This window comes from Micromys minutus (genome assembly GCF_963924665.1).
Source record: "Micromys minutus genome assembly, chromosome: 29".
Taxonomy (NCBI): domain Eukaryota; kingdom Metazoa; phylum Chordata; class Mammalia; order Rodentia; family Muridae; genus Micromys; species Micromys minutus.
In genome coordinates this window covers 3,083,893-3,098,628 of record NC_137964.1, presented here as the reverse complement: position 1 = coordinate 3,098,628, position 14,736 = coordinate 3,083,893, and the positions used below count along the sequence as shown (strand labels likewise).

General features: G+C 46.4%; 1 pseudogene across 1 annotated transcript; it reads right to left on the bottom strand.

Moving 5' to 3' along the window:
• Positions 1-11,757: 11,757 nt before the first annotated feature.
• Positions 11,758-13,061, bottom strand: LOC308439262 (fructose-bisphosphate aldolase A-like; annotated as a pseudogene). Its single transcript has 2 exons — positions 13,026-13,061; positions 11,758-12,813 (listed from the first exon to the last, which is right to left on the bottom strand). The product of its transcript is annotated as a fructose-bisphosphate aldolase A-like (transcript).
• Between the last annotated feature and the right edge of the window lie 1,675 nt (positions 13,062-14,736).

Genomic DNA, 14,736 nt, shown 5'->3' with positions numbered 1-14,736 from the left:
GATATGGATGGTAAAGAATTTATATCCATGAGATTGTAACAGAAGGAAACTTGGAAGGAAGATGATTATAATGTCAAAAATTCCATCCATAAAAGAGGTTGCTATATGTCAGACAGGACAGAGACTAAACCCCAAGATTGGATAAAGTGGCTGTTACTTTGATACTTTTCCTGGGGAGATGCTACACCACTACCTCTTCATCTGATAGGGAAACTCATAACCAAAGTAATGATACCGCTTAAGTCCAACTTGGTGAACCAGTGAGTTTACTGGAATTACTTACAGGAGTATGGGTGAGGAATTACTCACAGGAGCAGGGATAACTCAAAGACAGTTATCAAATGCCTACTCACATACGGTTGACTCACGAAACCTGGAGCTATGTAGCTCAACAGGTTGAAGCACCTCTTCCTGACAGTTGTTCTGGTTCCAGTCTTCTCTGCAGTCATTACTATGTGTATGAACTTGTGGAGGTGGAAGCTTGTGCATCTATTCCGTTTCAGGAACTTCCTGAGACTCATAGATTGTTTACTTCCTGAATTGTAACCTCCATTTTGACCTTCCAGAATTTTAGCTATCTTCCTTTTGGGATAAAATATTTTAATTAGAAGGAAATTGCTGCATATTTGGTGGCAAAAGCTTCATGGGGTGGGATAGGTCTCAGCGTCCCAGAAGGATGGGACAAGAGAATAACAAGCCTGTGTTATATTACATTTCAAGCTAACCTAGGCTCTCAAAAGAAGTGAGATGATAGGGAGTCCTGAGGCAACTTATTGACATTTCTGGGGGGCAGATAAGCTGTATTGCCTTGGAAGATTAAAATAATTCAGGTTGGTTTTCTGTTGTAGAAGACATTTCTAGGTGTTTGGCACTTGGCACTAGATAATCTAGGGAGAAAAAATATTGGTTTGAATGTAAGTTAAACGAGGTCATTTGGGGGCACGTAGTTTCAGGATGGGTTGGTTATTAAATAAAAGGCATGTCCTTGGAAGATAGCTTTTATTAGCTCTTAGGAGGGAGAGTGTCTCCCAGATCTATAAGCTACAGAACATGCCAAACAACTGAAGTTAGAAATAGTATGTCAAATGTGACGGTACGTGTCTTTAAGGCTAGGATTCTATAGTCCCAGGCAGGAGGATTGCTGTCAATTTCTTGGGCAGCTTGAGCTATAAAGTGAGACTCTGTCCTCAAAAGACTGACTCTGACTGTGTTGACAAGTACATGTAATCCTAGCACTTAGGAAGCTAAGACAGAGGGAGGGGGAGAGAGAGGAGGAAGAGGAGGATGAGTTCAAGATCATTCTGGGGGTTAGTCCATTGTTTGTGACTGATCTGGATAATATAAGACCCAGTCCCCCAAAGCCAACAGCCCTCTCTGTATTTGTTTGTTTGTTATTTTTCTGCTTGGTTTTTTTTGAGACAGGTTTGGTTTCTCTATGTAACATATCTAGCTGTTCTGGAACTCGATTTGTAGACCAGGTTGACTTTGAATTCCCAGAGATCTACCTGCCTCTGCATCCTGAGTGCTGAAATTAAAGGTGAGCCGCCCCCACCACTACCTGGCTTTATTATTTAGACTGTAGGAAAATGTGTAGTATCCCAAGAATAGGGCTGTCTGAAGTGGTCACAGCTGGAACAGCTCTTTAAACATGGCTGTGGCAGGTCTCTGTGGCTGCTGGGATGTCCTCACAGCGGATGTAAGTGTCAAGAACAGGAGGGGACTGTGTTGAGGACAGTGCAGGCTGGTCTCTGTTCTCTACTCAACAGGAAGAACTTTTAGTAGTGAATGCTTGCTTTATGGTTGATGTTGACTCATGGTATCATGGAGCCCAGCTGACCTGTAGCCAGAAATAACCTTGAAGTTGAGATTCTCCCTCCACCACCTCTCAGTTGTTAGGGTGTCAGACCTGTGATGTCTACACTTGCCCTAAACAAGGATTTTCAGAGATGTCTAAATCTTCTCTTAACTTTTTGAGAAACCTCACTAAGCATGCCTTCACATTTCCCTAATTTTTATTTTTTGCTCTTTTTTTTTTTTTTAAATAAGGAAATCAGTCTTTCAGTTTTTTATAACATGCTTAACAAAGATAATTGACTAATGTTTTAAACTTTTATTTGTTTATTTTAGGCAGATGAGTGTTTTGCCTGCGTGTAAGTCTATGCACCATGGGCATGCCTGGGGCAGGTGCTGAATCCCCTGAAACTGGAGTTACAGACAGTTGGGTGCTGGTTGAGAGTCTAAGTTGAGAGTTTCTGTTGTTGATAAAATACTATCACCAAAGGCAACTTGGGGAGGAAGAGGCTGTTTCAACTGGTTGTGTGCAGAAACTGGGAAAGTTGTATTTGTGGACCACAAAAAAAAAAAAAAAAAAAAAAAAGGCATAAACTACTACAAACAGAACTTAATGGCCATTCTGGTGGCAGTCTTACTTACAAAACAAAAATACGAACAGAGACACAGACAAGGGAGGGCACGAGGGCAGGTGGTTGCCCGCAAGGGGCCTGGTGACTTGGTGACTGGCAGTCCCCCACACAACAGAACTATCCTTCGATGGCGCTGTTCCTTTTGATGGTTGCTTTCTGAGATCGGGTATTATGTAGGTCTGGCTGGTCTGCAGCTTAGGTCACCATGAAGTTCTGGCCCTCCACCTCCCAAGTGCTGGGGTGACAGTTGTATCAACCATTACTGGCTCTAAACAGATGCTTCTGAGAGAACTGTGAGTTTTCACTGATGACCAAGACAAGCTGCCCACCGGGTACTTCTATACTCAGTCCTGTACTTTATCTTCACAGTTTTGACCTTGGGTTTCATTTGCCCTGGGTAATGACTTACCGCAGTATGACCTTATACTCCTCCTCTTCCTGTTACCATGAGGAGGTCACTCTCCAAACTGGGTACATCTAGGTTCTTGGCAAAGGAATGAAAAAGTGTGGATTGCAAATTGACCGAGAAACCACTGAGAAGCAGAGCCACGGCACAGATGCGCACAAAGTACGCGGCACACATCCGCCGCGATACATGTGAGAAGCCGTGAGAGCAGCGGGTGCCTTGACTAAAGTGCTCAGAGGCCTCGGTGCATCTCTGGGACTTCTGTTTTTGATTGACAGATTTTTGGTTATATAAACTTTTACTCTATTGTGCATGCCCTTTTCCATAATGCAACCGATTTTAATCATGTGCACTCAATTATGCATAGGTTTAAGTTAGTAAATCCTTTTTCTTTATAAAGTTCATCCAGTGGACTCAGTTTGTGTTACTGTGTGTGCACCTAAAACCAGTCCTAGCTGGTCTAGTCCGTTTCTGAATGCATCTCCAAACATGTATAGAAACAGAACATTGCCCAAGGCTTGTCTTCTGTCCTGTTCCCTCCCAACCTCTTCCACAGACACAGAGGAAGCAGATGGTGGATGAAGAAGACCTTCCAGACACAGGGAAGCAGAGTGGGGCTTGCAAGGGAGATGGTTCTACAGGCACAGATCTGACCCAGAGAGTGTGCCTCATGCCTCAGAGTCATTGTCTGCACCAGATACTTTTTGGTTCTTGGTGTTGGTGTCTTATTCAAAGGATTACAAAAATGTATCCTGACTGCAAAATGACAAGGTAACTTTATTCAGAGGCATGGAGCTAGTGCAGATCAGTGCACTGAAGTCCAGGGAGTTTCTCCAGTTAGAGTACTAAAGGCCACTGGTGCGTCCTTTTATGGGCTCTAGGAGAAAAGAAGAGCCGGTTAGTATGGTATTTTGGTCTTTCCTTTCCTTCCCTTCCCCTCTCTTTCTTCTTCTTCTTCCTCTTCCTCTTCCTCCTCCTCTTCTTCTTCTTCTCTTCTTCTTCTTCCTCTTTTTACAGTATCTCACTATACAGTCCTCACTGACCTAGAGCTTGCTAGGTAGACTAGGCTATGCTATGCACAGGCTTCAAACTCACAGAGTTTAGCCTATCTCTGCCTCTTAAATTCTGAGATTAAGGGCTTGAGCCACTCACTGTGCCATGACTGAAGGTTTGGGGTTGTGTAATCTTTTATCTACTGGGTGTGCTCCTTGCCGTGCCCAGCACAGCTCCAGTATGTGGAGGATGGGCCTGACTGGGCCACAGAGGAAAAGGAAAAGACAAATGCAGAGATACATAGCAAAGCCGGGCCTGGGTGGGCTGAACTCTCTGATGGAGAAACCAGAGCATCCCAGAAATTCAATGTTTTTGTTGTCAACAGTTGAATAAGAAGAATTATTGTACACAGTTTAACACTGAGGTAGAATTGTTACATATGATAAAAAAAAAAAGGAGGCCAAATTATATACAGCTGGATGGGGGAATCTATAGATGGGCAGTCTTCAGGCCATACAAATCTGGGTCAGAAGCTATGGTGGAGATTTTCTGCACACACTGTCAACATGTGCACTTTGACCCTAGAAGAAGGCGCTGCCATCCTTCTGAGCCTCACCTGGAACAGGCTTTGCCACTCCCATGGGGCCATGCCCAACAGTACATGGTACTCAAGACATCACTGGCTCAGGGCTTCCTCCACTCCTAGGCCTCCTGATGATATATCTCTCTAATCATATGCACAATCAATTATGCAAAGTATAAAGTGGTAAATAGGTTTTTTCCTAAAAGTTCACCCAAAAGATACAATTTTCCTTATTGCATATGAACCCTAAACCAGCCCAGGCCAGATTAGCCTCAATTTCTCCTTCCCAAATACATCTCTGTTTGAGCAAGTTTGAATAGAAATGAGGTGTTACCAGGAGGGTTGCTACCAGGAATAGTTCTCATCTTTTAGAGCAGATGTATGGGTTGGTAAGGTGGCTCAGCTTCAGGTGCTTGTCATCAAGCCTACTCAAGAACCAAATATCACAATAATGCTGGGATCGCAGGCCTGTGTCTCCATGCGTGGTTAATATTCTGGGTGTTAAGCACACTAAACAAGCACACAACCAACTGTAGTACATTCTCAGCCATAGCATCCTTTCCTAATGGCAATCCCTGGTCTTTGGTCCTAGGAATTCCAATGGAGAGATCTCTAGGAAAATTTTTGCTTCCTGTCCCCACAACTCTAGGTTCTGCTGGTCTAGAAATTTTGGTTCCAAAGAGGAGAGTGGTCCTACCAGAAACCACAACAAACATTCCATTGAACTGGAAGCTCAGACTTCCCCCTGGTCATTTTGGGTTTCTAATGCCCTTAAACCAACAGGCTAAGAAAGGAGTAACAGTGTTAGTAGGGGTGATAGATCCAGATTACCAGGAGGAAATTGAATTGTTTCTCCACAATGGAGGTAAGAAGGATCATGTCTGGAGTGCAGGAGATTCCTTAAGGCATCTCTTAGTACCAACATGTCCTGTGGTTAAAGTCAATGGGAAACTACAACAGCCTGATCCAAGGAGGATGACAAAGAACACAGAACCATCAGGTGTGGGTCACTCCTCCAGGAAAAGAGCCAAGATCTGCTGAGGTGCTTGCAGAGGGTAGAAGAAATACAGAATGGGTAGTAGAGGAAAGTAGTTTTAAATACCAGCTAAGGCCCTGTCACCAGTTGCTGGAACAAGGATTATAAAGTAATATGAATGCCTCCGTATTATTTTGTTAAAAATCCATTTGTAACGTCAATTGGTGTGTAAGTTGAGATACTAAAAGAATGTTCCCAAGGGACATTGGCCCACTGTAATTTACAAATGCATTTTCGATTGTCCAAGGAATGGTTAACTCCTGTTAGGCATATTCATGACCTGGTCCTTGCTTCATGTGGACATGAGATGTCATTTGTGTCAAGCTGACAAGGGTGGATTGTAGTGGGTGCTCCTGGTTGTCAACTTGACTATATCTGGAATGTACCACAATTCAGAATTGGAAGGCTCACTCACTTGTGATTCTGATCTTGAGGCTGGGAGATACAAGTTTCTGACATGGATCTTGGCATGGAGATCTTGAGGCATAATGGCTATGAATCCCAGGACACTAAGGCAAGGAGATCTCTGAGTTCAAGGTCATCTGAGAAAAAGCAAGTCTCAGATCCAGGTGTGATGATACACACCTTTAATCCAGGACATGCCTTCTTTTGGAGACCTATAAAAGGACATTGGAAGAAGGAATGTTCTCTCTCTGCTTGCTTGCCTTGTGGAACTGAGAAACTACTAGATCCTGGGACTTCCATTCACAGCTGCTGCCGACCATTGTTGGGGAGTTGGACTACAGACCGTACGTCACCAACAAATTCCCTTACCATACAGAGACTACCCATAAATTCTGTGACTCTAGAGAATCCTAATACAGAAGTTGGTTTAGAGGTCAGAGGACCTTCCAGGTCAGTGGTCGCTCCTCTTCACTGCCCTTTCACAGTTAGGGCAAAAGGCTTCCTTGTGTTTAATATTCTCTCTCCTCCTCACCAAGGTGTATCAGCCAAGCTCACCTCTGTCCTGTCTCCTTCCAGCCTCTTCCACAGACGCTGGCAGTGCACTAAGGAGGCAGATGGTGAAAGTGGGAGGAGAAGACTTCCCCACACAGGAGGGAGCAGAGTAAGGCTCGCAAGGAAGATGGCTCTACAGTCACAGATTTCACCCGGAGGGTGCCACATGCCAGGTAAGATCATGAAGAAGCATGAGGTTTCCATCAAAGGACAGAGATGAGTCAGAGAGCCTGATGTGGGTGTGTAACCCTAGTACCCAGGAAGCTGAGGCAGGAGAAGCTGAGTGTGAGGCCCTTCTGGGGTACATGGTGTGTTTCAAGCTAGTGCTGGGCTCTCAAAGAATGCAGTGTGAATTATAGAAGAGCTGGGACAAGGGCTTAATGGACATTTCTGAGGAAAGACCAAACCAGGGAAGGGTATGGTTTTGGCCTCAGTCATTTGGAAGAATTTGGTGGGATTTGGTTGTAGGAGTGATATCTACTTGCCTGGTAAATACAATGGGTAACTTAGGGAATGATAAATACCACCTTTGAGTTTGATAGTTAAATAATGGTGCTGTTGGGAGAATAGACTCAGCATTGAATAAATTGGGACCCCCCTCCTCTGTGTGTGTGTGTGTGTGTGTGTGTGTGTGTTTGTATGTGTAGTGTGTAGTGTGTATGTGTTTTAAGACAGGGTCTCACTCACTATATAGTTCTGGATGGCCTGGAACTCACTATGTAGGCTAGGATGGCCTCAAATTTACAGAGTTCTACCTGCTTCTGTCTCCAGTGTGCCTCTAGTGAATGAAAGCCATGTCCCTGGTAGAAAGCTTTGCTGTTTTAATGAATCTTCTACTGTGGGAGTGGGAAATCTGACCCAAACCATCAATTTTTCAATAACATTAAAACAACCTAAGACAGAGATTAAGGCAGGTGTGGTACTATCCACCCCAAAGTCCTGCACAGGTATTAGAGCTTGCAAATTGTTGTGGTACTATCCACCCCAAAGTCCTGCACAGGTATTAGAGCTTGCAAATTGTTGTGGGTTCCAGATGTGCCTGGGTTGCAATGCAAGGCCCTAACTCAAATAAAACAAAGTCTGGCATGATGTTACATGCCATGAATTCTAGCACCTAGGAAGACTGGAATTCAGTGGGCACTTGGGGTCATCCTGGCTTACATAAGACACTGTTGTAAAAAGCCAAAACCAAATAAAAAACCCAGTTATCCAGTAGTTCGCTCATTTACACAGAAGGAAAATGCGATATAACATCCCATCACTCAAGAGCAGAAATAGAAGAACCATGAGTCTGCCATTAGTAATGACAAAGCCCTTCATGTGAATGGAAGCTTTTGTCTGTGGCAGTCGAAAGATGGTGATGGCTGCAGGGCCATCTAAACTTTACCAGCTCTGTCTTGTGTAAGAGCGGTGCTTTCCAAGACCACCAAAGCCTGGCTTAGAGCAGTTGTAGGTGGAGCAGGTCTTCAGACATGGCTGTGTGGTGCTCTGCAGCTGCTGGGGTGGCTTCACCATAACTAACGTGTCCCCGGCAGCAGAGCTGACGTGAGAGTGGCATAGCCAGCCAATGAGGAGCTGCTGGACCCGCAGTTCCCACTCAATGCAACTACTGTGGAGGGGGGTTGTTTTATAGTGTAGTATGTTATATACACACATATAGTTTATGTACACACACATTGTTTTGTCCTTTTTACATTTTATGTGTATGGGTGTTTTGCCTACATGTTTGTCTGTGCATCACAAGCATGTCTGGTGCCCACAAAGACCAGAAGAGCATGTTGGATCTCCTGGAACTGGAGAAACAGGCAGTTGTAAATTGCAATTTGAGTGCTGGGAATTGAACCTTGGTCCTCAGGGAGAGGAACCAGTGATCTTAATTACTGAGTGGTCTCTCAGCCTCATGCCATCTTTTCTTAGTGCCAATCCTTTCTCTTTTCTCCAGGAGGCTCCCAGTGCTGGCCAAGACGCTTCAGGTCAAAGGACCTCCAACCCCAGGGGTCATTTCCCTCCAAACCCTTTCATGGGTCCCTAACCAAGAAGATTTCTTCTGCATTTTTTTTCTCATCATCCAAGCTTCTCCAAGGTGAGCAGTGGTCCTCTGTAGCTACTAGAGTTCCCATGGTGACTAAAGCATCCATTCTAGTCTTCTTTCTGATGATGTGATGAAACTCTGACCAAAAGGAACTCAGGGAGCGAGGGCTTACTTAGCTTCCACCTGAGATTGCAGTCTGTCACTGGTGGGCAGGAACTCCGCAGGAACTGAAGCTGGAAGCAGAAGGCTGCTTCCTGGCTGACTCACACTTATCTAGGTTTCTTATACAGAGCCCAGGCCCACCTGCCAGGGTTAGTGCTGCCTACGTGGACTGGGTCATCCCACACCAATCATGAGTTGAGACAGTCTTAGGTATGGCCACAGGCCAGTTTGATCTAGATCATTCTTCAGTTGGTGTTCCTTCTTCCCAGATGACTCTAGATTGTCAGTTAACAACAAAATCTGACTGGGGTTGTGTGTGAGGGTTATGCGCTGTGCATGGCTTCTGGGGAAGGGCTGTGGACCAGCTCTGCCTCACTCAACACAACTATTTGGGGCTGAGGTTTGTTTGGTGATTGACGTGTGTGTGTGTGTGTGTGTGTGTGTGTGTGTGTGTGTGTGTGTGTGTGTGTAAGTGTTTTACCTGTATGCATATGCCTGCTGCCTGTAGAGGTCAAAAGAGGGCCTGGGGCTGGGGCAGGCGGGAATCCCCTGGAACTGGAGTTACATGTGGTTGTGAGCTGCCATGTAGGTGCTGGGAATCAGACCTGGGTTCTCAGAAAATGTAGACAGTGCTATTAACTGTGGGGGCCATCATCCATTGCTCCAGCCCTGGTGTGTGTTGTTTTGTTTTTCTTCCTTTGTTTTTGGTTTGTTTTCACAATAGTGTTTCATGCAGCCCAGGCTGGCCTGAGGCTGAGGCTCATCTTGAAGTCCTCCTGATCCTTCCACAGCTCACTCTCTCTCAGTTGCTCGGGAGCAAGGCATGGACGCCATGACTGTTCTAAAAGATACTTTCCAGAAAACTATGGGTTTTCTCTCTCATTTCTTAGAGCCAAGCCACCCACTGAGCTTTCCTCCCCTCTTCTCTCTTTAACAAGTCTTTAATCTACTTTCTAAGTGGTGTAGGGTGACTCTAAACTCCTGATCCTCCTGCCTCTGCCTGACCAAGAGATGGGTCACCACAGTAAATATATTTGGGGCTGGAAACTAAACCCATGGCTTTGGCAGAAGAGAGCAGCACTCTTTTCTTTGAGTTACATCCCTAGTCCTGAAATTTTTGCATCATAACAGTTTCTCATCCCTTGCTCTTGGGCCGTTGTGTGCTGCCCGTCAGGCCATAGGGCTTCTACTCCTGGTGGATTTTCTCTTAACTGGCCTTCCACCATTGCTCTCCTGCCCAGGAAGATCCTCTGTGCACTCAGTTCTCTGCCTTCATGAGTCTTGGCTGACAAGAGTTAGAGATCTAGCTGATCTCCATCGTATCCTCTCCTCACTCCTTCTTCCATGTCTAGTTTACTAAGGATGCATGTGTTGGGATTGGGATAATAAACCTCTTATAGTCATGAGGCAGCACACAGGGCTGGATACAAGGCCCCTATTTTGGACATAGATCCTTGAGAAGGATGATGCCATATGTGAAGCAGGGCCAGCATCAGGTTTGTCTCAGATACAAAAGGCAGCAATGGAGACAAAAGTTGGGTGTGGCGGTGTAAGCCTAAATAGGCGGCATAGATTATGAGGCTTTATCTAAGGAGATGGGAACAAAGGACTATTTACCCCAGATGGGGCACCAATGATGTTCCAAAGAAGGATTTCATCCAAGTCCAGCTTAGTGAACAAATGAGCCATGGAGGGTTACTTACAGGAGCACAGATGATTAAGATGATCATCAAACAGCCCACCCTGACTTGGGTGATGTCCCATGAAAGCTGTATCCTTATGTCTCTCTGCATGATTTCCCAGGAGTCTCCCTTTCCCAGAAGCCCTCACTGCTCACTTTCACCTTTAGAGTGGCCTTGGAAATCTTGTAAGCTTTTAAGAACTCCCCCTGAGACTTATGAGTTGCTTGCTCATGTATCTTAACAAATTTATCCCTAGGATGGACTATTTCAGGTTAGATCTTCCTGAGTCCTAAGGAGCCTTCCTCTAGGATAAATGTTTTAGTATGGAGGAAAATGCTAGATAACATCCCACTACTCAGGAGCGGAAGTAGGAGAACCATGAGTTTAAGGTCTTTCTGGGCATTACAGTGACTTCCAGGTAGAGGAGAGCCTTGGGTGGAGCCTTTATAGGTATTCTTGAGGGAAAGGCCAGCCAAGGCAGAGAAGACTGCCTTGAGCAGACTGAACTATTTCTGGAAGGTCTTGTGTAGGAGTGCCATCTCACGGCCTGGCCCCTGGCCCTCGTGATTTGGGGAGAAGTAATGGACTAAGGGATGAATTGGTCTGTGAATGAGCCATGAGTCTTGTAGCGAGTTCTTTGTTGTTCCCAAGACTCCATTACTCTGGAAGGAGGAGGTCTGTTGTAAGCAGCAAGCTTTTGGATGATGTCAAAACATCCAAAGATGCAGGATATAAGATAGGCGTGGTAGTGGCCCTCGCCTATACACCCAACACGCAAGTGCCAGAGGTACAAGGATCACTATTAGTTCTTGGACAGCAGGGCTATAGAGTGAGACCCCTCTCTCAAACATGCCTGTAATATCTCAGACTCCACAGGCTGAGGCAAGAGGATCAGGAGTTCAAGATCATTCTTGGACACTTCACCAGTGGGGTCAGACTGGGTTATACAAGAACCTGACTCTAAGACCAGGCATGCCAGCCAGCAAGCCAGCAGCCCTCTTTCACCCTGCAAAGGTGGTTCCCAAGAATATGGCACCGAGTATATAGAGCACTTTATGCAAGCAAAGGCTTGTTATTTGTACCAATGACAACCCAGAAGGTAGGGTGCCAGAGGTAAAAATTAGTACACGGCCACCCAGAGCTCTTTTTACTGGCCTCACAAGGCCAGTGCAGGGCATCTGGAGTGGGCTGTGGCCATGGCAACAATAGTTCTCTGCAGCTTCCGGACTTACCTCACAGTGACTGTAAAATGTTCAGTTAGCAGAGATTCTGTGAGGACAGTGCAGCTGTTGCTCACAAAGGAGCTGCTTGCCTGACAGCCCCTCACTCAACACAGTTAACATTTTTTATGTTAATGGTTGTTTTCTGAAACTGGGTGTCACATAGCATTCACAGACAACACTGCATGCCTGAGCACCCGCCCCCGCCAGTTGCAAGTGTTAGAAAGGGGCCTGGAGTGTGGATGGAGCAGCCTTAGATCTGGTTAGTAGGCATGGTTGGAGATGAAGGGTCACTGGCTGCAGCTCCAGACTGGCCACTTGGGGTATACTTTCCTTGACAAGTGAGGCTGTTGGCCAGGGCTTGCTTGGTGTACTCCTCATGGGCTGCCTTTAGGTTCTCCTTCCCACCCCAGACCTCCAGAGCAGAGGCCTGCAGGGCTTGGCCATAGGAGAAAGTCAAGGCCCCTGGGCTTCAGCTGGGGACACTTGTTGATAGCTTTGTGGTTGTTGGATGCCTCTTCCTCACTCTGCCCTCCAGGCAGGAAAGTAATCCCAGGGACAGCAGGGGGCACTGTGTGATGAAGTGCTATGACAGTTGCCATGGCAATCTCCTCATTGGAAAACTTCCAGGTGCAAGCATGGCCTAGGGCTTCACTTTGGGCTTCAGCCTTCCAAATAGACATGGTGGTCACTCAGAGCCTTATAGACAGCAGCCAACACCTTCTCAGTAATGGCAGCACTTCAAGTCATGGTTCCCATCAGGGAGGATCTCAGGCTCCACAATGGGTACGGTGCCATTCTGCTGGCAGACGCTGGCATAACGGGCCAGAACGTTGGTATTTTCCCTGATAGCAAAGGTCGAGGGAGTATGTTCCCCAATGTTTACGACACAATACCACTTGGCAAAGTTGGCTCCAGATAGCCCATCTAGCCCTTGGGTAGTGGTCTTGCCATTGGTACCACACCCTTATCTAATCTTAGTCCACAACACCACCCTTGGACTTGATAACTTTGGGGAAGGGATGTCCATCATCTGCCTTCTGGTACAGTGTCTCATGGAAGAGGCCAACCCCCTCCCATGTAGGGATTCACCAGATCATCAGCAGTCAGCAGCTGCTGGTGGTAGAAGCACCCGTTCTCCTAGGTGTCCATTCTCTGTGCCAATGGACTCAGGCACTTGGCAATACTTCCAGTGGACTCAACTGCAGCCAGGATGCCCTTACCTGGAGCCACAGCTCTGTGAGTGATGTCAGCAGCTCCTTCTGCTCCAGGGTCAGTGCTGGGTATGGACAGAGCACAGGGCCAATGGTAGCATGCTCCTGGCACAGAAGGGAGTGGGTCTGTCAGGGACGCCAGTCTGTAGGGAAAGGACTGAGGAGCAAGCATGGCTAGGGTCACCAGAACCTCATTCTCCATCTTCCCTCTTAAAGTTGATTATTTGGTGTTTTAGGATGAGTCTCTTGTAGCCTTTGATGGCCTTGACCTTCTCTGCTTTTGCAAGAGGTGCATTTGCAAATGCGGACCATCTCACCTGATATACTTGGTGCTGGGATCTAGCATCCTGCATCCGCAGCCAGCGCTACACCAACCGAGCTCCATTCCACCCAGCTGACCATTTCTCATCCTGACCCCAGGAGGCGGATTTGTACTGATTGATGATTTGTGCTTGTCACTCATTCCTGGCCAAAGCCCTCTAACTCTCACTGTGCGAGTCTCCCCAACCAAGGACATTTCTTCTGTGTGGCTAATTTTGTGTCCTCAGCAAGGCTTCATCAAGGTGAGTTTGGCATTTGGTTGTTCTTCTGTCCTGTGTTTTCTCAATCTCTTGCTAGACACCCGCAGTATACTAAGGATGCAGATGTTGGAGGTGGGATGGAAAAGACTATAGATAGGGAGAGGACAGAAGGAGACTCTGCACTCACAGAGCTCTCCCAGGGATGAAGTGGATGCATGGCAGGCAGCAAGTTTAGATCAGCCGACTGGAGACTGACCGGTGGAAGGAAAGAGAGCTCAGTCCTCACAGATTAAAATGCAGTCCACACCAACAAGGCTTCTGAATCTGTAGCAAGTGAAAGAGCTTGGGGACAGTCCTCTACTTCTCGCCTGAAATACTAGTTTCACGTGGCTCAGGCTGGCCTATAGTAGAGGGTTGCCTTGAAGCTCCAACCCTTTGGTCTTTACTAAGCGTGAGCTGAAATTAAAGGCATACCATACCACGACTGACTGCCAACAGATGTTCCGAGAGCTGTGAGTGTTCTCAGAATTGTTAGGAACAGGCCACCAAACAAGCACACTACCTCATCCTTAAATTTTATTCATTTATTTTTTTGAAAATAATTTTTGAGGACATACATTTTTAGGAAGCCCGGGGCTCCGTGCACGGTATGTCAACGCTCCCCCAGCTGAGTTCCCTCTCAAGCCCTAACATTCTTGCCACAGAGGAGAAAAGAGTTACACGGTCACAGGCCACAGCCTGTGTAGGAATCCCTGCATACCAGACAGGGCCATGGGGAAGCACTAGGCTTGGACCAAGTGACAACCAAGAACAAGGGTAGAAACTTAGCTGAGGGAGTGGTCAGCTTAACAGCAGCATCAGGGGCTGACTTCAGATAACCATAAGCCTGAGGTCATTCTGGGCCGCACAGTAAAAAGTTCTAGGTTAGTGTGAGTTCTCAGGAAAAGCAAAGTCAAATGTGACAGGAGACTGAGGCAGAACAAGCTGATTAGCACTAATGGGAATGATTTGGTCTATTTGCTTACTTGGCTGTGGTGATTTAGAGGAACAGAAATTCTGCCCTGACTGAGAACGTTTGTTAGCAGCTGCTAAAGCACAGGGCTCTGCAATCAGATCTGCTGTAAGTCTTCAATGGTGTCCTCAGTCCTCACAGCCTGTGGGCGGTTTGTCATTTGTTGTTTTGAATCACATGGAATCTGACCAGGTTAGAAATAAACAAGGCAGCCTTGAAAAGTGAGCAAACCTGGCTTTCCCTCCAGAGGTGGCTTGAGTTGCTAAGAAACCATAGAGCTGGGGCTGGGAGTCAGGGTGAGGACCCGAGGATACGGAGTTGTTCTTCAGGAGCCTCTCATTACCTCTCTTAAAGTCGAGGTGGATCCAGCATTGCTTTTTCTCTCCCAGTCACACAGTTGTTGCCAGCTGATGATGTAAACCAGGAGTGACCAGCAAGTTCCCGTTCCTGTCATATGAATGTGCCCACAAATGTGTCCTTCTTACTGCATTCTAG